We start from the raw sequence: 25,499 nt of genomic DNA, 5'->3' as shown, positions 1-25,499 counted from the left end.
TCTTCAAATATACTCCTTGGAACCACGGAAATCGGACTATTCTCTCACTTTTTACAAAGATGGTACATAGCTAGTACCAATCTAGAAGTAGACAATTCATTACATATAAAGAATGCCTTAGGATATTAAGGATTAATACCCATGGAACTCCATTTGGAAAGGCTGGTAAAGAAACATCCAGATACACAAGTAAAAAGGTGCTAACAATGGCTGCCATCTCTGAATTTAAGTATATAATCTATTTTCTCCAATTCTATGTGGTTACTAAATTTGCTACAAGATTCATGGATTGTTAACAGAAAAATAATAATGACCTCAACCTCAAAAGCTTGGCTAAAGTCAATGAATAGCTTTCAATGCCCATACTTACTCTGAAGGATTTAATCAAGATCTGAGCAACAGTAAAAACAAGTGAACCCACAAAGGTCCATTAACCTTGCTCCAAGGAACACATCTTCTAAAGAATAAATTACTACAAATTTATACATTTTTCCCTGAACATTTATTGAGTATCTGTTAAGTACTAGGTACACCAAGGCCACTTCAGAGGAAAAATAGGAAGAGACGGGATTCTTCAGAGTTTACACACTAATGATACCACTGTTTAAAATTTTACTGAAGAGGGAACATATTTCCCAAAATTTTACAAATAACCAAATGAGCTTAGGTCACATTTCACCCTACCTCTGATCATTAAGGCACCTTACCCATGAAATATATGCTGGGGGCGGGCGGGGGGGGGGGGGGGGAGTGTAAAATGGTCAGCATCCTAAATGCAAAGAAACTATTGCGTGCAGGGGGAACCCCTGGGTTTCCTAGAAGAAAACAGCAACAGCAAAGCAGTTTTTGAACCTTCCTGAATCCCCACATAAAAGCAACTAGATAGTAAACTTGGGTGTCAAGGAACCCCAATGGTACTCATAAAAACGTCTTAAGGTGCCAGAGCAGCTTAGTCTCAAAAACCTCAAAACTCAGAGCTGCACGTGCAGCATTCCATTCTTAAAACCTTTCCAACCCCCCAAAGTAACTATTATTCTAACTTTATAGTAATCACTTTAATTTTACCTGTGTGAGAGGGAGCAAGCACACGAGCAGGGGAAGGGCTGAACAGGGAGAGATGAGGAACTTGATCCCAGGACCCTGAGATCATGACCTGAACCGAAGGCAGACCCACTTAACCGAATGAGCCACCCAGGCACCCCTTTTATGGCTCCTTTTAGGTAAGTTTCCCTTCCATCCCTTTAAATTCAAATTTATTCTTTGAAGAATACAGGGTACTCGACCTGAAGCTTCCCAGTCTGGATTTTCCACAATTTCATACTCTTAGTACAATTCCACATATTCTTCTGTTTTTTCCTGCAATTGGAACCTGGGACCAAAGCCTTGATCAGATCCATGTGTGAATCTTTTGGAAGACTATATATAAATGACATTGTCTTTTTGTGGTTATTAATGCTTAAATTCTACACCTTAAGTATTATAGTTTCTTAGGTTTATCTCTAATCTATTACTTAGAACAAGTTTCTCTTGCATATTGGTAACAGTTTGCCTGTGCCCTCTTATTTCGAGAGTCGGTTCTAAGTTGGTTTTGCTGGGTATAAAATTTAGCACTGCATTTTCTTTCTTTAAATATGTTATTATTCTATTTACTTCCAAACTGTCACAGGGTCATTCCAAATTGTAAACCTTGCTGACAAAATTGTTTTTACAGGCTTTAGTAGTTACAGGGTTTTTGCTTTATGCTCAGTGGAGAGTCTGCTTTTCTTCTTCCTCACTCCCTCTGCCTCTCCCCCTGCTCGAGCTCACTCTCTCTCAAATAAATATCTTAAAAAAAATTTACAAGTAAAAAAATAAGAATAAAGCAAGTTTCAGAAGAAAACGGGTTAACTTTTGCTTTTTACCTTACCTCTGTAGCGTATTACATTCTACATGCATTTTTAATTTTTAACAACCTGGTATTCATTCTAATTACCAACAACTACAGTCTTTAGAATAATCTGCAAATCACTTTAGGGGCACCTGGCTTCCTCAGTCAGGAGAACATGCGACTCTTATCTCAGGGTTATAAGAGATTACTATATAAAAAAATAAATAACTGCAAATCACTTTAAATAATGTGGGAATTATGATTAAATGTTTAGTCAAAGGGTGCCTGGGTGGCTCAGATGGTTGAGTGTCTGACTCTTGGTTTCAGCTTGGGTCATGATCTCGGGGTTGTGGGACTGAGTCCCTTGTTGGAGTCAGCGCTTGGTGGGGAGTATACTTGGAATTACCTTCCCGTCTCCCTGTGCCCGCCCCCACCCTGTGCATGCATAATCAAGCTGTCTCTAAAATAAATAAATCTTTAAATGTTTAAGTCAAAAAGCAGTATTACAGTTGTTCAATAACAGAAAACATACATAAACTATTCACATAAAAATCATACTTAGGAAAGAGCAAGACTCTGCTTTTGGTTAATCTTTATCACCTACAGTTCCTGAAGAAGTCCAGTTCCTCAAACCAGTTTATAAATTCCGTAACCAGAAGTTTCTGGCACGTTCTGAACACTCAATATTTCCTCACAGACGAAATTAGTCCAGTCATATCCTTTTAAGTTTTCTCAGAGAAAACCTTTTTATAAGTTTTAATGTTAATTCGTTAGTTAATATATATTAGTTTCAGGTGTTAATAGAAAAATCCTTTGTAAAAAAAGTTTATGTCTTTATGTATGTAAGTAATCTCTACACCCAATGTGGGACCTGAACTCATACCAGAGATCAAGAGTTGCCTTTTCTTCCAACTGAGCCAGCCAGATGCCCTAAAATGAATTTTTTTTAAGTCAAATTCATTCTACTTGTACACAGAATAAAAAAAGTTTCTTTCCTAAAATTGGTTTCAAAGAGAAAAATCAAGAGAGTAGATTTCTGGGGCACCTAAGGTGGCTCAGTTGGTTAAACTTCCGACTCAATTTCAGCTCAGGTCATGATCTCAGGGTTGTGGGATCCAACATTTGGGCTCCACGCTGGGTGTTCAGTCTGCTTAAAATTCTGTCTCCCTCTCTCACTGCCCCTCCCAACTCACTCTCTCTCTAAAAAGAAAAAAAAAATAAAGAGGGTAGACTTCTGAAATGATGTTCCATTGATACTGTGCATCCTATTTTTTTTGTGTGTGCATCCTGCTTAATTCACTACTGATGATTCAGTGAATCTGGTTTCCAGCAAAGCAGAATTTGAACACAATAAAATACAATGGAATGAAATGAACATTTTCCTAATGGTTATTTGGGTAGTAGCACTCAAAACTGTAGTCCATGGGTGCATATGAATACAGGTGTTTGTATACTATATATTTTATATTTATATATACACATATTTTCATCCCATGATTTTTTTTTATACATGGGGCATGAACTCATGACCCTGACATCAAGACCTAAACGAAGCTCAATAGCTGGATGCTTAACTGACTGTGCCACCCAGGTGCCCCTCATCCCATGATTTTTATCATCAAAGGATCACTAAGGCAGGTCTTATCTCACGGGGAGTCTGCTTCTCCTTCTCCCTCTGCTCCCTTTTGTTCTCTCCCCTGCTCTGCTCTCTCTTGACCTTAAATAAATAAATAAAACTAAGAGATTTTAGTAGCAGTGTGAAGGACAAGAAATGCTTAAGATTTGTGGATATATTCAGGCGCCCCTGAATTTAAGTTACTTTAAAAAGTAACTGAGGGACGCTTGGGTGGCTCAGTCTGTTCAGTGCCTGCCTTTGGCTCCGTCATGATCCCAGCATCCTGCTCAGCGGGGAGCCTGCTTTTCCCTCTGCCTGCTACTCCCCTGCTGTTCATTTTCTGACAAATAAAAAAAAGAAATGTTTCTATTTCCACTCCTGCCATTCCAATTACATCCTAAAACCAGTAAATAAAATCTACATCTGGTTAGAATGTCAAACCTGTCAAAATTTTGTTTTTAACTGTTCATTCTGAAGCTCGTGCTATTCTGATTCTTTGCCCTCTTGAGACAAACCTATCTTGGATTTGCAATCTAGGTAAAAGTTTGGTAAATGTTTGTAACAACTACCCCATTTAAGTTAGCATTAAATCTCAAGTAAATTCTGCTGGGAAGAGGTGCAGTAAGGTGGGAGAGGCAGATTGCACAATCTGATTATTATGAAAGGTGTTGGATTTTGTTAGGTGCGGGGCCAAATTCAATTTATAACTGAAATCAAGCCTTTAGCTTCCTTTCCTTTATTTGCAGGGCAGTAAACTCCACCTGTAGTGGAAACTGAATGGAAAGACAAATACTTGACATAAACAGTGCCACTTATTCAGACTGTGTTCAGTATCATATTTAGGCACATTTACTACAAACAAAAAAGCCCATCAGAGAAAATAGGTAACAAACCACAAGATGTTTCTAATGAAGATTTCAGCCAATCCTCTACCTGTTCACCCTATTCACCTAGGCTACTCAGTTATACTTACTCATACCACATTATGTTGGTCCAGAAAAAAAAAAATCAAATACAGTATCTGTATGGCTTATGAAATGTCAAATCATACTAACTAGAGAACAAGGGAAATAACTTGCCTCAGACAAGAAAATTCAGAACCCTACCTTAGAATTTTCATTACTACCCCTTAACTAGCCTATACATTCAATTTGAATCAGATGCAACTACCATTATGGCGGTTATTTCCCATCTTTCTGTGAAGAATATAAAAAGCAAAATATCACTAGATGGCAGCAACGAGTTGGCAATTTTATAAAAAGATGACTAAATCTGGAGTCCAAGGTTTTCTATTTCGCACTGCCTTTCTTTCACAACATGTCAAAGCTTCTCAGTACCTTTTGGATACTATAAATTTCCCCTTCTACTTAGGGCATCATCATCTGCACTCAAACAAACTGAAGTTCCTATTTTGCCCATTTAGGTACTCTTTCACATTACTCTATCTGGCCCTCCTTTGTTCTCTACCTATGTATCTTTATTGCATTCATCAATTATTTCCCTCTGGCTAAAATGAACTGTCCATGTGTCTGCAAAAAGGAGAGTATACTTTAATCTGCTCCATCCCCAAAACTTATTATACATCAAAACACAGATGTGATATCAAGGTCAAGACTACTAGCATGAGAAAACAGAATATCGTGGTACTTTTAGGACATCTTCAGGACACAAAAAGCTAAGTAGGCCATTTTTATTTTCTAAGTAGGTTCCACGCCCAGGGTGGAGCCCAGCCCAACACAGGGTTTGAATTCATGACCCTGAGATCAAGACCTGAGGTGAGATCAAGAGTGAGACGCTTAGCCAACTGAGCCAGGTGCTGGTCATTTTTTTGATAAGCTATTCTAACTGCTTTGCCTAAGAATTAAAACTAATACTCAACATATTACAAATTACAGAGAGAAATAGGTAATTCAATGGTAGCACATAGCTATTAAAAACCAAAAAAACCTCAAAAAACATAACTCAATATACAAAAATAAATTAATAGATGGATCAAAATGTAAATGTAAAAAACTACATACGCAGTTGTCAAAACCTAAATAACAGAAAACATCCAACAGTCCCAACAAATATGAACAGGAAAAGGGGCAGGAAATGCAAAACAAATCATAGACGTGAAAAATTTTAATACTGTTAAGAATTAATTCAGACAACTGTCGATACATGCTAATATCGTTGGGGAAAAGCTTGTTGGGCAGAAAAGGATTTACAGGATCTCAAAATATTACCCAAAAGAATACTGATTATAAAAGGGAAAAAAATGTACCTTTACAATGGAAACAAACGCCACCACTTAAACCAACTGATCTGACATTACATGCCTCTTGGTGTGACAAAATTAAAACACACATCGCCTATGCAATATTCTTGGTAAAATATTTGAACCTGCACATAGGGAAACAGACAATTTCAAGTTTGTAGAGACATTATACAACAATATTAACTGGTTGGGACTCCTCAAACATACATACATACAACATAGAGACCTTTTCTAGATTAAGAAAGCAATGTGTGAACCTTGACTGGACACTGGATTGTGAACAACTTTTTGGTGACAGGGTATTTTATTATGGACTGTATACAAGAGAATATTAAATTGAAATTGTTAATTTTCATTCGCTTGATAATTATTTTGGTGATATAGATTATCTTTATTCTTAGAGGAGATGCAGGCATGTTCAAGTGCCTAAGTATCATGCCTAAAACTTTAACATCATTCAGGAAGGAAAAAAACCAAAATAAAACACCACACACAGAGCAAACATAGCAATCCACACAGTAGCTACCAGAACAAGAAGGCTGGAAAACGGATGGTGTATTTTACGTATGTAATATTACCTGTTCCAAAGTTTATTAAAGCTCCTATTATAGCAAACGGAAAAATGATACATACCAGGTCACACGCTTTAGCACTTCCCACAAAATAGCAAATTGTATTTTTTGTTGTATTTTCTAATATAAAAATGATCATCCAATGGGGTTAAAAGACATGGCACTCCCACGGCTGTAACTAAGTAAACCAGTACATTTCTGTAGGTTCCTCTGAAAATTCTTTTTTTTTTTTTTTTTAAATTTTATTTATTTGACAGAGAGAGACACAGCGAGAGAGGGAACACAAGCACGGGGAGTGGGAGAGGGAGAAGCAGGCTTCCCGCGGAGCAGGGAGCCCGATGCGGGGCTCGATCCCAGGACCCTGGGATCATGACCTGAGCCGAAGGCAGATGCTTAACGACTGAGCCACCCAGGCGCCCCTCCTCTGAAAATTCTTAAAAAGTGCCAAGCAATGGGCAGGCCTACATACTTGCATTAATTAAGCAACTGGCAATGTTGAATTTCAGGTCATCCTATGTTTGGAATTGAAAGAGAAAACTCTGAACATCTATTAAGTTCTAAAAATCCCTGTTGGGTGCCTGGGTGGCTCAGTCGGTTAAGTGGCTGCCCTTCACTCAGGTCATGATCCCAGGGTCCTGGGATCAAGCCCCACATCGGGCTCCTGGCTCAGCAGGGAGCCTGCTTCTCCCCTGCCTGCATTCCCCCCTGCTTGTGCTTGCTCTCGGTCTCTCTCTCTCGCGTGCTCTCTCTGTGTCAAAAAAAAAAAAAAAAAAAAAAAAAAAATCCCTGTTAACAAAAAACATTACATAACCACTTAACAAAAACATACTATAGAAATCTACGTGAAAAATGTTTACAATACAAAGACTCTGAAACTACATATGGTAATGATTCCATTTTGCTAAAAATGTATCAGAAAATATAGGTATATAAGTACACCTATAGCTGTAAGAAAGATGAACCAAAACACCAAAATATTAAGTGGTTAAAAAAATATATTGTTTTATATACAAATTTCCTTCAAGTTTTCCTTAATAAGCATTTTTATTATAAAAGATTGTTCCTGTCAAAGTATAAACATATTATGACAAATTTTAAAATGAAGGTCTTCAATATTCCCAGAATCTCAAAGAGAGAAAAACTAAATCATGTAGTTCAACTTCCCCACAGATCTTCAGAGGATGTTAAAATCCCTTTACAACATCCTTGCTCACTAATAATCTAGCCTCCTGAGAACTGCCACCAAAGTCAAGGAATTCACAATATGATATTCAATTCTAAAACTTAATTGGCTTTTAACTAATTTCTTCCTTTAGTTCCATCCTTCCTTTAGTGTCCATTCATTAGCATTAAATTTTTCTTTAACGTAAGTCATCTTATTCAAACTGTTCCCTATCCTCACCATCTTCTACGAAAATAAAAAATGGTGCCTTGTAACAAATACAATTTAATCTGTCAATGTCCCTTTGAACACAGTAACAATCCAAATTTGGTTGCTCTTTCAAGAATGGAACACATTGGGCGCCTGGGTGGCTCAGTCGTTAAGCATCTGCCTTCAGCTCAGGTCATGATCCCAGGGTCCTGGGATCAAGCCCCACATCGGGCTCCCTGTTCAGCAGGAAGCCTGCTTCTCCCTCTCCCACTCCCCCTGCTTGTTCCCTCTCTCGCTGTCTCCGTCAAATAAATGAATAAAATCTTTAAGAAAAAACAATGAATGGAACACACTCTGGATGCTCTCCAATGCTACTGTTCCTGGTAACTTTTGCATTGTCAACACATGCAGAATTCACTAAGTAAACCCCCTAATTCTTACACATTTATTAATATAATGCTAACTTCCTATATTGGGACAACTACTTTGTTGGGTTTCTTTACATCTAGTATAGAGCTTTACATTTCAAATACCATTTCATCCTCCTACATATAGTTCACCGCCCCTAGTTCCAGCATGAAGAAAAGTTTCAGATTTTGATTTTGTTAAGTATTAACAATCTCTTATATATTCTTCACCGATTTGTTCACCATACTGAGGAGTCCTACCCTTATCATTTTAAAAAGTTTAATATTAACACAATTTTCCTTCAATAACAAAATTTTTTTTTCATGTTATAGTTTTAAAACAATGACAACCAACAAAGTCAGTCCCAACTGTCTTTTCGCATATTTTCTGTATACTGAAAAGTCCTTCCCTGGTTTAGTTTTGAGGACATGGGTTAATAACTCAAAAAATTGCAGAACAAAATTTAGGTAAAGCCTATTTAAAAAAACAAACAATTTTAAACCACAAAGGAAGATACAAAAAATACCTATCCCCACAAATTCAAGCCATATCCACCATGACCAACTTCGCTTAAAATAGTGACTAAAGAGAACTTCCTAAACATAAAAATTCAACGCATCCCCACACCAAAATACAAAACTAAAAAAACCCCGATGTCTGCAATACACATTTGTTCACAATTCGAGTTCTTAGTAATGTATACAAAAATGCATGAAAATATTAATACAACCTAATGATTAAGAGGTCTGAGACTTTGGGATGAGACAGACTTGTTTCAATTTTGAACTCAACCCCTCTGAAGAGTGTACACTACCCTTTGGGAAGCCAATTCCTTCAAAAACCAGATTCAACTGTAAAATGAGTATCATTGACAGTATTAAGTCTCACAGGTGAGATATGAGGCATAAATGAAGTACATGGTGCCTGGCACATAGCAAGTATTGCTGCTGCAGCTGCTGCTATTACTACATCATTTACTATTATTGGCAAATACCAACAAAAAAATGGGGCAACGATGCAAACAGGTTATTAGCAAATAATACTATAGGTCCATGGAGATTTTTTAAAAAATTCAACATCACTATAACAGGAATTAAACCAATTATCATACTTCACTTCCCAAAGAAAAAATTTTTAAAAGTCATTTTAATGTATTACTTCTATGAATTGGTACCTTATTTTTATAGGACAATTGGACTTTTATCAAAAGCCTTAACGCGGGCGCCTGGGTGGCTCAGTCGTTAAGCGTCTGCCTTCGGCTCAGGTCATGATCCCAGGGTCCTGGGATCGAGCCCCGCATCGGGCTCCCTGCTCCACGGGAAGCCTGCTTCTCCCTCTCCCACTCCCCCTGCTTGGTTTCCCTCTCTCGCGGTCTGTCAAATAAACAAAATCTTTAAAAAAAAAAAAAAAAAAAAAAGCCTTAACGCTGTGAATATTCTTTGACTCAATAATCTCATTTTTGAGAACTCATTTTAAGGAAACAAGGATGTCGACATTTAGAAAGTAAGTGTATGACAATATGGGACTGGCTAAATGAACTTCAGTGCATCAATCCAACTGAATACAAGCAGCAACAATTATTTAAAAATGACACTGTACTGGGGCGCCTGCCTTCGGCTCAGGTCTTGATCTCAGGGTCCTGGGATCGAGCCCCGCATCGGGCTCCCTGCTCCATGGGGAGTCTGCTTCTCCCTCTCCCACTCCCCCTGCTTGTGGTTCCCTCTCTCGCATAAATAAAATCTTTAAAAAAAATAAATAAAAATGACAATGTATTGACACTGAGAGATGTTCAAGATGGTAAGGAGCATACAGCTGACCCCTGAACAACACAGGGAGCTAGGGGCACCAACCTCCCCAGTGTGCAGTCAAAAATAAACCCCCATGTAACTTGACTCCCCAGAAACTGTTGACCGGAAGCCTTACCAATAAGTTAACACATATTTTGTGTATGTATTATATACTGCATTCTTGCAATAAAGACAAAAATTATTAAAATCGTAAGGAAAATATACATACAGTACTATATATTTTTAAAAACCCACGAAAGTGGACTCATACAGTTCAAACCTGTGTTAAGAGTCAACTGTACAAGTTATCTAAATCATTAAGACAGACATCTCAGGACGTAGTAGTAAAGTACTTTTTCCTCAACAACCATACTGCTTTCATAATTTTTTCATTTTGCAAAGATAGCTTAATGCTACCTTGAGATTTAATGATTGTGATACATAGCTTGGCCTAGAATCAGTGAAGATTTCTATAACCCTCTAAACAGAGGTTGTAAAGGTTGAGTGCTTCCCTTCCACAAGAGCAATTCAAAACTATATAAAATCGGGGCGCCTGGATGGCTCGGTCGTTAAGCGTCTGCCTTCAGCTCAGGTCATGATCCCAGGGTACTGGCATCAAGCCCCGCATCGGGCTCCCTGCTCCGCGGGAAGCCTGCTTCTCCTCCTGCTACTCCCCCTGCTTGTGTTCCCTCTCTCGCTGTGTCTCTGTCAAATAAATAAAAATCTTAAAAAAAAAAAACAAAAAAAACTATATAAAATCAAGAAAATGGTCATCTCTATACCAAATTTCTCACTGGATATTGTTTCATAAATTAGGGGTCTCTCATTGGTAGTCCCACCAAATACAGACACTTCTCTCTAGTCTCAACCTTCATAATCAACTGTGCCATTATTAAACGGTGTTCGTGGGCGCCTGGGTGGCTCAGTTGGTTAAGCGACTGCCTTCGGCTCAGGTCATGATCCAGGAGTCCCAGGATGGCGCCCCACCTCAAGCTCCCTGCTCCTTGGGGAGTCTGCTTTTCTCTCTCCCTCTGCCCCTCCCCCCACTTGTTTTCTCGCTCACTCTCAAAAAACAAAATTTAAAAAAAATATAAAAGAATGCTATTAACAGGGAAAGAATTAAGATCAACATTTCAAAATGACTTCAGTAAAGTCAATAAATTTCGACTGGGAACTAAAACATCAAGAACATATGCAATATATAAAAATAAGTAAAAAAATACAGGAAGGCCTTATTATTTCTAGTGTAACACTAAAATTTTTTGAATGAGAATACACGGTTTAATTTGTATAAACCCCTGGTTAGAACACTATCTTTATACTTGAGATTCATGCTTTAAATTTTAGGGGTCTATCTTAAATCAGGAATTTCCTTTAAATGGTTTAGCAAATAACACTGAAAGAAAATGGAACCATAGCAATCTAGGTGGAAGGTATATAGAAAATTATACTGTTATTTGTATGTTTGAATATTTTCTTTAAAATGTTGGGGAAAAAAAAATGTTGGGGAAACAGAAAATTATGTTCACAAGTATTATAATCAGATCTACACTGACCTGCAAAATTATGTTAAAATATTACTCTCTTCAACTATCATATACCACCAAGAAGTAATTATAGAGTGGTCACATTATACCAGATATATGATTTGCCTAAAAGCTCTGATAATTCAAAATACATCTATTTCATGATGGCATTCATTTCGATTACTAGCTTAAGTGGTATCACCATTTACCCAGTCTGCCTATTTGAAATTACTTGATTCTTAATCCTATTTGCAATTTGGTGAGAGTCATTAGTTCAAATCTTACACATAAAATCGTTTTTACGTTGCATTATTTCAAATTTACATAAAATGGAGCCATACCATGATCCTCAACTTCCCCCCAAACACCGAAAACCCTTGCCAGAAAGCCCATCAAAATTTCTAAATCACGAGCAAGCAACAAAAAGGAGTGCAAGTGGTCTATACCAGTTTCTTTTTACCCATCACAGTTCTAGGACAGAGCATGAAATTGTATTTCTATGAAGCTTCCAGATGATGATGATGATGATGATGATGACGGTGATGATGATGTTGCTGCTGGAGCACAGACCATATTCTGAATAGCGAGGGTCAACAATACTTACTGACAGAAGATTCAATTTTTACTTATCTTTAAATTATCTTTCATTGAATTCCAACAAAATATACTTTTATCTTTAAAAAAGTCTATCATGGGGACATGTTTGGAAAATCAGCGTTTTTCACAGAATTTACCAATACTGTGCTTTTTTGTTGTGTTACACCCCAGTGGGATCTGGGGAAGCACACAGCTGTCAAATCAAATATATTAGTATTTCTGCAATCATATCCATAATCATAGTCACTTAATTTAAAAGACTATAAATGATTTCCTGTCAACTGAGGTCAGGCTGTCACCAAACTAAGTGTCAAACTATTGAAAAAATTTCCGATAAATTTTTAAATTTCTGAATTGTAAATAAAAGATCTTTGACCAGTAGAGGAAAATTATTTTGTGTAAAGAAATTATTTTTAGGGCGCCTGGGTGGCTCAGTTGGTTGAGTGACTGCCTTCAGCTCAGGTCATGATCCTGGAGTCCCTGGATCGAGTCCCGCATCGGGCTCCCTGCTCAGCAGGGAGTCTGCTTCTCCCTCTGACCCTCCCCCCTCTCATGTGCTCTCTGTCATTCTCTCTCTCTCAAATAAATAAATAAAATCTTTAAAAAAAAAAAAGAAATTATTTTTAATAAGGAAATCAACTTAAATTTACAACATTCTCCATCACTCAGACCTAAACAGCTAGAACATAGTATTATACCTAAATCTGCAAATTAACAGTAAAATATAGAGAGGAATCCCATCTTTTGCTACCCTGACCTCAATTTTATCACCAATGAGAACATGCCAAGATTCTCTCAACTTAAAAAAACAAACAAAACTTATCTCTAAGAAAAGAACTTCTCAAAGTCCAGAAAGGACTAAGCAAAAAACAACATGTAAGCAAAAATCAATCATCCTTGTTAATACTCCCACAAAAATAAAACACAATTGGGGAATGCCTTTCTCAGTCCCCACAGTATTTTAGGGTCTTAAATATTTGTGTGACAATGACTGCATTTTTAAGTCCTTACCGTTCAGAAATAGATACTGAAATATCTACAGATAAAATAAATAAAGGATTTACTTCAAAATAACATGAAGCAGAGAGGGTAGATACAGGTATAGATGAAACAAGATTACCCAAGGACTGTTAAAGCTGGACAAGTTCAGGGAGATTATACTCCTCTGGGAAATTCTCCACAAAAATGAAAACAGCACCAAATTTATGCATACACAGATCCAGAAATAAAATACTTAAGGGTTATTTACAAAATTTTATTTGTCAGACTGTTCAATTATGTATACAAGGGAAAAATGGGAAAAACATTAAAGGCCCAAGACAGAGTTCTATTTAAGTAAAATATTATACAAGGATGCTATGTACGTAGCTATTTAAATTTTCAAATTTCTACTAATTTTATGTTAATATTATGTTCACATTAAGTAAAAAATTTTTCTGTACTTGAATGTGTATGTTTTGAAAAGCCTATATATGCATACTCACGAGAGAATAACTTTAAAAAAAAATGAAGTTCTTCCAAATTTTGTCTGCAGCCCTATCACAGGAAACACAATAGCCTATGCTCTCAAATGAAAACTTGATCCATTCCACCACAGCCAGACCTGTTTTAAAGCTGTTTTTCAACTTAATTATAAAACTGCTTACTAAACCCCTAGTACATAGGCTGTAGCCATTTACACCCAGCCACAGAAAAGTTGAAGCAGATCTACTAAGTTTTGTCTTACTTAAATGAGAATACCGTGTTGCTCATTATATTACTCTTCAAGCACACAGCAAGTTTCCTTCCAACCCTAACAATGTTGTTATACCTGTATCGTTCAAGGTATTTCCCTATACTTTTACATAGATAATAGACTTCTATAATATGTGCGATGGTGCAATGTGCTAGAGTATCCAGTAGGGAGGGGGAAACTTGAAGGGCTAAGTGAGGGAAGCCATCAGTGAGGCCATGACCTTTGAGTTAAGAACCTAAATGAAATGAGCAACCAAGTAATCTTAGGAATGTCTCAAGGAAGAAAATTCCAAGAAAAGGCTGAGATAGGACCATCTAGCGTTCAAGACTCAATAAGGAGGCAATGCGGCTAGAGCAGAATATACTAAGTATATTATTAAGGGAGGAGGAGCACAACATCATTGTAGGGTATTAAATCACAGTGAATTTTTAAATTTTAACGTTGAAAATAGGAAGCTATTGATTTTCAAGCAGCAACCAAAACGGGCATTAACCAAAACGGGAAACACTGGTTTGAGACTAGCAGGAGCCCAGTTTGGGACTTTTAAATTGGTAATAGTTAACATTCAAGGAGTCGTCAGCTAGGTAACTAGACATACTGGCATGTCATTCGAAAAAGTCCAGGCTGGTGATGCAAGCATGGGAATCTCATTAGCTTATAGATGGTATATAAAATCATCTGATTGAATGAAATGACCCAGGGAATGTAAAAAAGAGAAGTGGAAGGAATGAACACAGAGTATTCCAACAGAGTTGAAGCCAGATACAGAACAAAAACCTAAAACTATATAAAAAATATTTCAAGGAGGAAAGTGGCCCAACTGGTTAAATCACACCAACTGGTCAAGTGTGATGAGGACTAAAAGACGACTGCTGGATTTGGCAATACACCATTCTGGGATGTGTATTTTTTTAAAACCACAAATGCAATTATTTATTTCTTCAACTAAAACTCACTTTTAAAGTGTGTTTAGTTCCCTGAAATATGGTCACATCCAAACATTTTATGAAATTATACCACAAAGCTACCTCTATCTAATTTATTACCTTGGACTCTTCATCATGTCATTTAAAGTGATAAGAACAGGGCGCCTGGGTGGCTCAATTGGTTAGGCGACTGCCTTTGGCTCAGGTCATGATCCTGAAGTCCCGGGATCGAGTCCCGCATCGGGCTCCCTGCTCAGCGGGGAGTCTGCTTCTCCCTCTGACCCTTGCCCCTTTCATGTGCTCTCATTCTCTCTCTCAAATAAATAAATAAAATCTTTAAAAATAAATAAATAAAGTGATAAGAAGAATCAACAAGGGGCGCCTGGGTGGCTCAGTCGTTAGAGCATCTACCTTCTGCTAGGGTCATGATCCCGGGGTCCTGGGATCGAGCCCCGCATCAGGCTCCCTGGTCCGCGGGAGGCCTACTTCTCCCTCTCACTCCCCCTGCTTGTGTTCCCTCTCTGTGTCTTTGTGTCTGTCTTTGTCAAATAAATAAACAAAATCTTAAAAAAAAGAATTAAGCTAAATATATTAATGATGATATTTAGTTGGAAACTTTAAAAATAGAAGTCCAAAGCAGTTTCTTTTTTTGGGGGGGAGGGGTAACTTTAGCCCAACTGAAGATTTTTCGAAAATACTTCATTATGTCAAATAAAGAACAATCAATCTAGTATGATTAAGAGTTGAAATCTGTAGGCTTAACGGCCTGGGTTGAATCCATGTGTCACCATTTATTAGGTATGTCTAACTGTGAGCAAATTTTTAAAATTGTGTCATCTCCAAAATTCTGATGATAATACACAAAGTTTAATTAAAAAAGCTGTTAAGAACATTAACAATGACGGACATATTCACAATAAGGTGCCCAGATTATTACTTCCAAAAGGAAAAAATTGAGGGTCTACTTCATTTTTCCTTTCAAACAGAGAAGTAGATCAGTAGTTTCCTAGAGTCTGATCAACCTGTCCTCTTCAAACTAATTATATCTGCTCATTAATACACACACAAAAAACTCACTTTAAACAACTGGGCAAGTATCCCCAGGCCTAGGATTACTACTTTTTTCTGAAAGATTAGAAGATAGTGACCTACTCTGATAGGTCTAATATATTGTCCTCCTTGAACTTTGTCCTCATTACTAACATTCCCCAGACAATAGCCAGAAGGAAATTCCAAAGTTAATAGGATCTCAGCATTCTCCAAGGTCCTTCAAAAGATTCCCTTTGTTCCCAAGACAACCTAGATATTAAATAAGGATCCCACAAGGACCTGTATACCATGCTTGCTAATTGCTTATCTTTCCAACTTTGTCTCTTATTCTATGCATTCTTGGTGACTATTCTCCAGTAGTAATTTTTTGCTCTGAAGTCAAGATTTCCCTCCATTACCTGTGCTTTCAGGTAGGATAACCCACTTCTAGATCTTAATTTCACCATCAATTCAAGGTCACTTCACTGGAAGCACCCTACCACCTCCATATTCTAAATTTGGTTCCCTTTCTATAATCTTACTCTGTTCTTTCCTTCTAGATATAGTGCTCTTTGTCACTCAATTTCTCCCCTCAATGATCTGTCCAAGAGGACAGGGGACAGTATGTTTTCTTCATCCCTATGCCCCACCCTACTGGTGATTTTCAGAATAAGCACTCAAACGTCTAATGAATAAGCATCTCTACTTGAATATTCCACGTGCGCCTCAAAAAACCAATTGTTTAAATTGCTTTCTCCTATTCTTACCCTAATCTGCTCCCTTCATCTATCTTGGGAGTCACACTGAATCCCTTGCTCATTATCACAGTAACCATCAAATCCTCCTAAATTTATCAGTTCCTCTCTAGTCCCAATACCATTGCTTTTGACCAGGCCAGCTCATTATTTTTCTGTGTATTTTACTATCTTCCTTATCACCTACCTCCTCCAAGCCATTTCCACACCATCAGAATGACATTTCCAAAATGAAAATCTGATCTCAATCCCTGGTTTAGAACCTTTTAATAGCTCATCAATAGTTTTTGGATAAAATACAAACTCCTTAGCATGGCATTAAAATTTTTATAATCTGGCCTTAATTCTAAGGTTCAATTCAGTTCCCTTTCTCTTAGAAGCATTTCCTGCCCTTTTAAGAGTCAATCAGGTACTTATTTTTACATGCTTCTATAGGTTCTATGTTTACCTCTGATCACATGATGACATTGTCTCATTCATCTGTCTCCCTCACAAGGTTCCAAGTCCCTGAAAAACTACCATACCTTTTTGTGTCTCCCCAAACCAGAACATGACCCACAAGAATTTGTAGAATTAACAAGGACGGACCGATAGCGAACAGCAGCCACACCATGACAGAAGAGTTAACAGGTAAAAATAGCTTTCATGTAACAGAGAACATCAATAATACTTGGACCTATAAAAGAAAATTTTCCATTCCTCTTCCAGATAACCTCAGGACATTTTATATAACTTTCTCCCATTCGGTTTTCCTTTGAGGATGCCTTCAGTGTTATTTTATTCCTTTAGTACAAATAAGGAAGTAGTATGTGATTTATCCTAGTGACACACAGCATTGAATATGCCTTTTAAAAATCATTTTTTTCCTTCAGCTCAAAATCTACAGCAACTCTAGAGTGAGCTATCAAAATATTCCACTGTAGTCAGTAAAATACTATAGGCTGTGGGGTGCCTGAGTGGAACAGTTGGTTGGGCATCCAACTCTTGGTTTTGGCTCAGGTTGTGGGATCAAGACCTGCACTCAGTGTGGAGTCTGCTTAGGACTCTCTCTCCCTATGCCCCTACCTTCTAAAATGAATAAATCTTTTAAATACTACAGGTTGCTAAAATTCTTAATTCTTTAGGTAATCATTCCTTCCTATTACTATTGGGAACACATTAGATTCCCCAACATTTGCTGGGTCACAAGTCACCACTGAAAAAGAGATCAACTCTACACCTTTCCTGATTTGGATACAGGTTAAAGAGATTTCACTGCTTTCTGAGATTAAAAATCTACCTATCCTTTAAAACAAACAAAAAAAAACCCTCCCAGTGAGATAGCATTTAATATTACAGCATGTTTCTTGTGATTTGATTCATGTTAAATTTCAGTAAGAATAGTCTAACTGGAGTACAATCAAAAACTACTGTTACAAACCCAAGGAAGATTACTCTGAATGACAAAATTTTTACTAATTTGCAATAATCTAAGAATAAACCCATCTAATATGTCCTTGTCTTGTTGCTATTTAAAACAAACCATTTTCATTCTGAAGTATATGTAAACTTCAGCTGCTCTTTCCAATTACCAAAAATTCTCAGTCAGCCCAAGTTAGTTACAACCTCATAAATCCATTAGCTTATAAAAAACTGAGCTGGCATCCTTTGGGAAACATCTCGAGATACACAAAAATCTTAACCCAAACATTACCAGAAGCTATCACCTACACTGTATCAACTAGACTTAAATGGGTGTATTTCCTAGTCTTTGCAATGAAACCAAGTGGACCTCACACCTCTTACCATCACCCAGGAAGGGTGTGCATCTGTTCCGAAGGCCCCCCTGGCTCCAGGTCATCCTGGCTGCTGCTGTTCCAGGCTGGGCATCCATGTTGCTGCAGCTTGTGGTTTGTGAGGGGTAGTAGTGTACAGGAAAAGCAGGATGGGATTTCAAGGGAAACAGGAGGAAAATGGCTTTCTGGGAAAATGCCATCACCATCATAGGTGTTAAGTAGTACCACACACATTTTATTGCAGCACAGTTTAAAAATTTTAACAAATGAAAGATTAAAAATAAAAAAAACAAAAATAAAAAATAAAAAATACAGACGTCCAGAGATGCTCTTAAACAGTTAAGTTAAAGATCAGGAAAAATAAGGTCACAGACTTAACAGCCAGTAAAATTCTTTCGAGCCTGGGGAAGGGGATGAGGGCAAGGGTGGGGTTGGGAGAGAAAAGGTTTATGTGATCAATCCACTTAAAAATGCTAATGCCTTCACCTTCTCTCCCAAGATGCAAAACTCCAAAGTCAATCAGGAGGCCGGAGAAATTCTTATGAACATTCAGAAAAACTCGATTTTAATCCGGTTAAAAATCATCAGTGTCATTATCATCATCATCATCACCATCATTAAGTATAATAATAATAAATAATAATAGTAACTAGTAACAACAATAAAAAGGAAATCAGCGGAAAGTCAGGAAAAATGTAAAAAAAAAATTGGAATAACTTACTGTAGCTGAAGATCAAAAAAATCTCACTGTAAAAAAACAAAAATAAAAATAGCCCAGATTAGAAAAACGGGAGGTGCAAAAATGTCAAGTCAGTAAAGTTCATTTCTTTTCTTTTTCCAAAAGCAGTTTCCACAAAAACCGCAAGGGTAAAGTTCTCAGTAGCAGACAAGCAAAGCCCTTTCCACATCATCAATCAATCTTAAAAATACACGAGGAAGTAGAGAGGTCAGTTTATGAGAGGCTAAAAGGCTCCTCCTCCTCTAACCCAACTGCTGCAGAAAAAATAGAATAGAAATTTTAAAAATTACATCTTAAATCCAAGTCCCGTTTTGGAAACAATTGAAAAAAAAACACCTGTAAATTTGCCGTAGTGCACACCAAGTTGCATCATTATGTTTAAAATCTCTTTATAAAATCAATTTTGGAATGGGAATGTGTGTGTTCTGGAAGGGTGGGGAAGGGAGGTTAAAAATCAAAGCTGAGCTCCAGTGAGTAGGGATGGGGTTCGCCTTGCTGCCCTGTGAAAGGAGAAGGGACAGATTGAGTCAGAGTTCCTCAGAAATGTTGTGCCCTAAACCCCCAAGACAGAAACATCTGTCCATTGCATGTAACACATTTTGGTAAAGCATAACATTACACTGGGAAGGGAAGAGCCTCTATAGAACCATCACCTCTACCAGTGACTGTCTTCACAATTCAATTATCAGTAGGTGACAAAAATTTACTAAATATATGCCTATATTCCCACAAGGGTCTTAAAAACAAAAATCTACATTCAAACATTCATTTGATAATCAGCAGTTTGGACAACGAAATTATAGAAAAACCAGGCCAACAGAGATGAAGAAGTGAGCAAGTGTCAAATATCAAGATTATGAAGGGGAATGGTCTACCATGAAGATACACACTAAAGAGGACATCTATTCTCAAAACCTGTAAAGTGATGAGACTACAAGACCTGATAGGTTCTATAGGGGGAAAAGATGTTTACTTAAGGAGCACATCGTAAAAATTAATAAATAAGGAGCTCATCATTCCAGTGACAGAATGAAAAACCACAAATGAAGGAGAAAAGTTTACTAGAGTTACTGAATAATGTCATAAAGTAAGTGAAAATTATGGTCCTTAATGGATTTGTTTCTGTTTATAAGCTAGTATACAGAGCTAATTTCAAGATATGAATTCTAAGAATCTGACACAGAACACACTAAAAAATAACATGCATGACAAATTGGCTGTTTCATCAGCTACAAGATTTTCAATTAGGCTGTAGGATTTTTGAGAAAATAAGGAAATCACCACCCTCATATTTTAATATTCAGCCAAATGGTCTTATTCTCCTTTACAAATGTCAGTAAACTAGGGGGACCTGGCTGGCTCAGTTGGTAGAGCATGTGACTCTTGATCTCAGAGCCGTGAGTTCAAGCCCCACATTCGGTGTAGAGCTTACTTCAAAAAGCAGGGGAAAAAAAAAAGAAAGGTCAGGGCAGCCTGGGTAGCTTAGTTGGTTAGGCATCTGACTCTTGATTTCAGCTCAGGTCATGATCTCAGGGTTGTGAGCTGGAGCCCTGCATTGGCCCTGGAGCCTGCTGTTCAAGAATTCTCTCCCACTCCCTCTGCCCCTCCCCCTCAAAAAAAAATCAAAAAAATAATAAAATTAAAATTAAAAAGTGTTCCTTGAGTCAATTATGTGTGGATGACTACAGCAACAGAACAGGTACTAAACCTCTAAAATTTTAACTGTAAATTTTTCCAAGTGTGGGACTCACTCTCAGGGCTGTGGGTTCGAGCCCCATGTTGGGTGTAGGGATTACTTAAAAATAAAATCTTCAAAACAAATTATACAAACCATAAAAAAAAAAGTTGTAGAAAACATACACATTTGAATATTATCTCTACAGAAGTGTTTGCGATGTCCAGTTATGCTGAAACTTTCAATTTTCTTAAGTCACAGCTTGAACCCAGTACTCAAAATCTTCAGGGTATGTTAAGTAACTTTGTGGCTCATCTACAAATAAAGCCTTTGCACATGTGTTGCAAGACAAACGCTCACCAAGATGATGAAAAGAAACATTTACATTTCTGAAAGTCATCAAGAGGTCTTCCAGAAAGTTACGTTAAACTGATGAGCTACCAACTCATAAAAAAAAAAGACCAGTTTTAGTGCCTAATTATAATGCTTTGCAATTAACAGTGTACCTAAGTTATACTTTGTAATACCTCTGGGAGGTTTGGATCCCTTCTTCTAAAGCACTATTCTCAAAGTGTGGGTTGCCAACCAGCACCAAGTGGCACTTATTAGAAATGCAAATTACCAAGGCCCACACCAGACTTAATTAGAAACTGGTGGTGGAGCCCAGCAATCTATTTTAACTATTCCCCTTACTGATTCTAATGTGGGTTCACATTTAAGAACCACTATGAGAGTTTAATGGGGAACCCCTATCCCATAGTTAAGAGTGGTATAAAGTAAATCCAAGATCATCATGACTTACCATAGTAAATGCACCAAGAGAATTAAAAAACCCTATGGTAATCCTTTTTCCCTTTTATAAGCCCCAACTTTCTAATATCTAAGAGAACACTTGCATTTACGCTACATCAAATAGTGCTGGTTCTCACCCGTCAATTCTCTAATAAATCTAATACATAATAACCATCATCTTCCCTGACCCCAATCAGGATGAATATACATATTAAATATGAGCAAATAACGATCTCCAAAGACAATTATAAAGCTATTTCAAGACTAAGTTATTTAGATATCATTAATATATAAAAACTGCTTTTAATAAAACTTTATACACTTCAGCCTTCTGACAAATGACTTGAGTAGAAATCAGAAATTAAAATAGGTAAAATGGGGTGCCTGGGTGGCTCAGTTGGTTAAGCGACTGCCTTCGGCTCAGGTCATGATCCTGGAGTCCCGGGATCGAGTCCCACATCAGGCTCCCGGCTCAGCAGGGAGTCTGGTTCTCCCTCTGACCCTCCTCCCTCTCATGCTGTCTCTCATTCTCTCTCTCGCAAATAAATAAAAATCTTAAAAAAAAAAAAAAAAATAAAATAAAATAGGTAAAATGTCTAAGCCCTCTTGAAATCCATAACTTTTGATTTGCCTAATACAATAACGGGGGGGGTAAGGGAGATGGGGATACAGTTCTCTTCTCTCAGGCCAAGATTCTTTCAACTGTCACTCCCCAGTTAACATCTTAGATAATGACTACTTAATATAATTTTTATTAGAATTAACGATTTTGGATTTATTCCTTACTTGTTCTTACAGCAATTCCAACCAAAACGAAGATGCATGCTATGTGAAACCCACTAAAGCCCTAATCACAAATATAAGGAATGTTTAAATTCTCCACAGAAGGAATAGCAACCAACACCAAGCATTCCAGTGCAACGAGCATGGGAAACACAAAAAGGTCGGAAGACCTGCAACTTAGGCATCCTTCTTAAATCCTTCCTCTTTAGCCACACGAAAATGCTATTAAAGCCTATCTGAAAACCCCTTCTAAAATTGTTTCAGACATTAATTCTGGGGCCCAATCTTTCCAGATGGATAGTAACTCAAAGGAACGGTTTCCTTGGTACATGCTGATCCCAAGAAACCCAGTATTTCTAAGAGGTCAAGGCAAGAAAAGTGCCCATTTTCAATTTTTATCAACTGTTATTAAATATTAATTCCTTACATTTCTATTTGCCAACGATATTTTTATTACGTTTAGGAGTTAAATCAACTAATCACTGCCCTTATCTCATTTCTAACAGTTCTGCAGTGATACAAACTTTAGTTTTAAGCGCATGTAATAATATACAGGTTTACGTTTTTCCTAAAGAGCAATGCTTTTAATCCCTATTACATTATCTACATGGTGAGGGAGTTGACAAATGCATTCATCATTCCGGATAAAAGTACTTTTACCTTCTGTTTCCTAAGGGATGATTTTATCCTTCAGTATTGGTTTAAACTTTGCCTAACAGTTTTTGTGAGAGAACACACTATGAAAAAAGAAATCTTCCCCTTCCCCAAGTATCCAAAAAAAAAAAAAAGGCGATTTCTTGGATAAGTGAATGTGATACTACTTAGAAACACCTATGTAATTTTTATAAACCTAGCGAACATTTTCCTAAGTTTCAGGACTTAGCAAATAGTGGGCACAATACTACTTTAATAAAAAGTATGGTTAACTACATACTTTTCAGATAGATATTTTGGAAAATCAATGCCAGAATACCCTGAAAGTCAAATTTTAAGTTTGTATTAGAATGTTAAATTAATAATAACTGCCAATTCTCATAATTATTTTTCCCAAGTGCAGTTTGGGAATTTCCAGTTACCGCTAGTGACTGCTGTAATTAGGTTCTCGTAAAAAATTCAAATACAGTACTATCAATACCTACCATTCCAATAGCTAGGTAAAAACCACTTGACTAACCTAGTAGAGTCAAATTCCTTAGTTCCGCTACTCATTTATTATGACCCTGGCAACCGACACTCTTGTGCCTCTCAGTTTCTGTCTGAGAAAGATAGTAGTACCTACCTCAAGCAAAGTTCCACTAACTTATATATTTCAAGTGATTTGTAACCTGCAGATAAAAAGTAAGCCAGCTTTAATTATTACTGTTAATATGTAAATGAGATTACAATATTAAAAAAATAGAATTGAAAATAACTACTTCGAGGTCCGCCGTTGCTCAGAGAGGTGTAAAATAAAAAATGATCAGTAAAACATTAAATCTATTGTTATATTTACAACTCTTACGCCCTGCGGTACGCTCCAGAATTTAGAGGCTCGCGGTACAGTATCTACTTGGTAACCCTTACCCATCCCCCGCCCAATTTTTAAATTTAACAGGAGGCATCAGCACTACGTGAACTTCAACTGTATTAATGAGCATCTCGATCTTCCCTTTCATCTCTCTCTCGGAGTCCTCATGGTCGTAGAAAATGAAAGGAAAGCAGCCGTTAACACAGAAAAAGAGCGAAAAAGGAAAAGGACGTTTTCCCTGCCGATCGTGGCCTAGAGGACACTAGGTTTAATCTGCGCAAGGGCTGAGGCCTATAAAACTCTCTCTGCATAAAACCTAATGCCCCAACGCAAAGAGAATAAATGGAGGCCTGGTTACTCTACCGAGGGTAGGGTTCCCTCGTCTTTTCTCCCACACCCCCTCGCGCTCGCCGAGGAACCCAGCGCCTGCCCTGCTTCTGCCCCCTCCACTTACCAGGAGGGGGAAGGGAGAAGAGATTCGATTCTGAATCTCCTACTCCCGAGTTCTACGTGGAGAAGCCAACTGCTGCTCGAGGTCGACAACACGGCCACACCGCTCAGTCTTCGTCTCTTCACAAAATGGCCCCCGAGTCTCCTCTGCCGCCGAGGCGAAGGCCTAGCCCCCGCCCCGCTCCCGAGAATCGTGCTATTGGCTGCGACTTTTCTCGCTCCCGCTTCTAATTAGACAGTTCTACCGCTCTTCACAATTCTGCCCAATCACAATCAGTAGTGGGTTAGACTATGCAGGAGAATTTCCACATGCGTGAGAGAAACTAGTTTGTAAATGGCTATTTTTCCTGTCATTTATCACCTGAGAAGTGCTTATTGGCCACTGTACTTGACGAAGTGCTGGGTGGTAACGCGCCTTTGTATCGCGCATCGCTTCGCATCCGGGTATCTGGGAGGTCTGATTGGCGGCTGTATTCTCCTATCCCTGCTTCATAGAGCGCCTAGCAGAAGGCCCGCCCAGATCTCAGAATTCCCGCGGCCCGGGGGCGGGGAAAGGACTGAGGGATTTTGTTAGGTACCGGCTCGAAGGCTCTGCTGTAGCACCCGGCCTAGGAAAAAGATGATGCGCTTAGTGAATCCTCCACCGAATGTAGCTAAAGAGAGGACTTTTCTTAGGGGAGGGAGCAGTGAAGACCAGGCTGCAGAAAACTAACCAACCCTACAGTTTTCCCGACCCTAGATCACTTCTCAGTTCTAGACTCAAATGTCAGCTCCCTCCTGGATCCACTTGTCAGCCCGTCAAGCCCTTCTTCATACAAACCGTATCTCACCCAAACCAACTGACTTACTTATTCCTTTCCACAACAAGAAGTAAAGGAAGTTTAAAGTGCTGGCCTGGAATACTATGCCCACCCTCTGGCCTCCAATCATCCTGCTGATACCCTACATGCCAACCAAATTGGCTTACCCCTCTGTCTCCCCCCGCCTCCCGAAATGACCTACTGTCTACTCGGTGGGGTCACCACCTGCCCAGTCCCTCTGGTTATATTGCAGCAGCTCTGAACGCAGTAAGAAATAGGTCCAGCTCTTCTAAGAAGGAGGGAGATTGCCTTGTGCCGTTAAGGAAAGGAAGATGCAGAACACCTGATAACGTGATTACATCTATCCATTTTAAGGGGTAAATGTATATGTGAATGCAGTTTTATGCATTAGTTTTGAATTAATTCTGAATTGCAGATAGATTCACAACGAAGCTGTCTGTTACCTGTCAAATGACAAAACAAACAATTTTGTAACTAGCTTGATGTCCTTTCTTCCCAAGGGAAAACC

General features: G+C 38.0%; 1 protein-coding gene across 11 annotated transcripts in view; it reads right to left on the bottom strand.

Moving 5' to 3' along the window:
- HNRNPC (heterogeneous nuclear ribonucleoprotein C) overlaps window positions 1-25,139 on the bottom strand; it is a 53,147-nt gene extending 28,008 nt beyond the window's left edge. For 3 of the 11 annotated variants that reach the window (XM_032416966.1, XM_032416970.1, XM_032416974.1), the window contains exon 1: window positions 24,175-24,325. The gene's annotated coding sequence lies outside the window, so the exon portion shown is untranslated. Of the gene's footprint in view, window positions 1-18,227; window positions 18,910-18,945; window positions 18,972-23,492; window positions 23,539-24,174 lie in introns of those variants that run through there. The other 8 variants (XM_032416969.1, XM_032416973.1, XM_032416972.1 and 5 more) reach the window with 7 other exon arrangements.
- Window positions 25,140-25,499: the final 360 nt, after the last annotated feature.

Source organism: Phoca vitulina, unplaced genomic scaffold (assembly GCF_004348235.1).
Source record: "Phoca vitulina isolate PV1807 unplaced genomic scaffold, GSC_HSeal_1.0 scaffold20, whole genome shotgun sequence".
NCBI lineage: Eukaryota > Metazoa > Chordata > Mammalia > Carnivora > Phocidae > Phoca > Phoca vitulina.
The sequence above is the reverse complement of the archived record's forward strand: the minus strand, read 5'-3'. Positions and strand labels throughout refer to the sequence as shown.